This window comes from Cucurbita moschata, unplaced genomic scaffold (genome assembly GCF_002738365.1).
Source record: "Cucurbita moschata cultivar Rifu unplaced genomic scaffold, Cmos_1.0 Cmo_Scf00036, whole genome shotgun sequence".
Lineage (NCBI taxonomy): Eukaryota > Viridiplantae > Streptophyta > Magnoliopsida > Cucurbitales > Cucurbitaceae > Cucurbita > Cucurbita moschata.
Genome location: NW_019268552.1, coordinates 992,508 through 995,184, shown reverse-complemented (window position 1 = coordinate 995,184; position 2,677 = coordinate 992,508). Strand labels below are relative to the sequence as shown.

The 2,677-nt window shown below is 29.0% G+C and overlaps 1 protein-coding gene across 4 annotated transcripts in view; it reads right to left on the bottom strand.

Annotated features, from left to right (window-relative positions):
- LOC111431307 overlaps positions 1-2,677 on the bottom strand; it is a 26,557-nt gene that overhangs the window by 16,163 nt on the left and 7,717 nt on the right. The gene's annotated exons all lie outside the window — the stretch shown is intronic.

The window sequence follows — 2,677 nt, the reverse complement described above, 5'->3', positions numbered from 1 at the left end:
TTTTTTTTTTTTTTTTTTTTTTTTTTTTTTTTTTTTTTTTTTTTTTTTTTTTTTTTTTTTTTTTGCCGATTTTGCAATCCATTTCGAGGAGGATCAGATGGTTTCAACGGCCATTATCATTCCATAAAATAGAATATTGATATGAATAATTTAAAAATTAATATTAATACAATATAAGAATCAATTAATTTGATTTTTTCAACTTCTTTAAATATAAGCGTTGGTTAGGAAGTTAATAATTATTGTTATTATTATTTATTAATTATCATATTAAATTGATTTTCAATCCATAAAAACTCTTGACATTACTTTTAAATAAGAGTTATCTTGAAAATATAATATTATAATGAAGAAAAACGTTAACAAAAAAAATTAATAGATATAGCCTATACCAAACAAGATTATTTTTTTAGCGACTCAATCATAATAGCTCTAAAGTAAACGATAACAAAACATGTTAAAAAATCTTGTATTATCAGGTTAATATTTACTACTATTAATAAATAAGCATAAATACACAAATTATTTTTTTATTTTCTCTTTGGGAAACTTGCAATTGAAATTACAAAAAAGCCCTTGAACCCCAAAAAAGAAAAAAGAGTAACCCATGTGGGGAATTTGAATTTCGAGGTTAGAGATAATTTGGATTATCTTCGTGATTTTTACACTGATGAAGGACGAAAAGGAAAAAGAATATCAGCCAATAATATAAAAAAATCCGTGTATTAAATAGAATTGAGAGGCACGCTTCGAACGCCGGTGAACGCAGATTTACTCTTCTATTTTTCGGGATATGACACGTGGCGTGCAGGGACTGGCAGTAGGTTTCGGGTTGGACCGCGGTCGGTTTCTGGTTTGGGTTTCCGGGGCGCGGTCGTACGCGTGTCAGCACAGGCATTGGACGCGTCTCTCCCCAGTATGCTTGACGCGTGTTGCCGAACGCGTGTCCCTCTTGTTGCCGGACGCGTCTCCCTCCTTCCGGCCGCCGCGTGTTCGTCGCCGATGGTCTGAGTTCATCCTATATCCAGATTCCAGTCAAATTCCATACCAATCTATTTGTTTTGAATTTTTCTATCTTTCAATCCGTAACTAGAATGAATTCGATCACGAGAATTCAAGATCTCAAGTCCACCTCTTGAGATATATTTTTTTTTGCATTTTTTTGAAACTCACAGAACTTAATAAATTAGAAAAGATTCAGTTTCTTATCAAAGTTGGACGATTCTCGATTTGTTTTTCCAGATTTTTGGCAGCTATTCCTCCTAAAAATTGCAATAATCCTTACCTGAGGTATTCATACCCCTTTTTCTTTTTCTTTTATTGCAAATCTGTCCAGACCCTTCAAGGTGGTGTGTGGGTAAGGGTTTTGTATGCGTTTCTTTTCAAGAACTCTCAAATGTGTAGAAGATGACATCTATGACTTCATCGGGTACAAATTCCATGACGACAGAGGTAAGTGGCACCTCAGAACTTTATATTTATCTACGCTTGTAGTACGTATGAAAGTATGATATGAGAAACATGTTTTAGGAATTTATGAGAAGCATGTTTTAGGAATTTCAGCTTGAATGAGTTAGTTTGAGATACGTAAAAGCATGTTAGATTTCATGGAGCGCGTTTATTGAGAATGAACTATTAAGTTATCATATGAATGTAATTTATACTATGCCTTTAGTATGATATAAGCATAGTATAGGAACCCGATTATATATGTTTGAGCATAGAATGAGTTGAAGTAACACATGTTGGATGTGATTATATATAATTACTAACACGAGTACGCATTGTTTTATGAACTGAGATTTCATGACTAGGTATCCATGTTTAGATCGCTATGCTATGTCGTTAGGGTAGTTCTAATTTTTTGGATTATAGTTTTTTTTTTTAATCTTTTATAGCGATCTAAAATTTTAATTTCTTTTATATTATTTTATTATTTTTAGCATAATATGATTTATGATAGGTTTATATACTGAGTTGTCTAAAATATTTTGACTCGTTGAGTGTTTACTATATCTCTTGGATCAATATGGATAGGAGTGAGAGAATTCTTATTATTTTAGAAAATAATATCTAAGAGACACAAAATTGGAAGATAGAAAATTATTTAAAAATTTTATTACAAAATTGAGCTAGTAATTAAATGTATTTATTGTTTATAAACTAATCATTTTATTATTTTTTTAATTTCATAATCTATTCTTATATATTTTTTTTTTGTTAGTTTAATTAATTCTCAACGAATGTGATATTTTAGAGTTTTGTGACAATGTTATCGTTCTCGTCCCTCGTTCTTGATTGATTCTTTTTGTAAATAATTATAGATTTGTGAACTTTTAATTATATTTTATCTGTATCTGAATAATTATAAATTGTGGATAAATAAAACTTTTTTTAAAAATAATTATTTTTCTTTTTTCAATTTTCAAATTTCAAATGGGGTGTGTGTTTTCAAATGACTATTATTTTTTTTAGCAAAGATCAAACGCATTAAATGACAATAATAGCAAAGATCAACGCATTAAATGATCTTAAAGATATTAAACCTAATAAGAAGAAAAAATCACAAAAAAAAAAAAATCAGCACAAATGAGTCAAATGCTTTCACTCATATTTTAATGATTTTTTTTAATACATCATTTAATGTGCAGATTTTTTTTTTTTTTTTTTTTTTGTT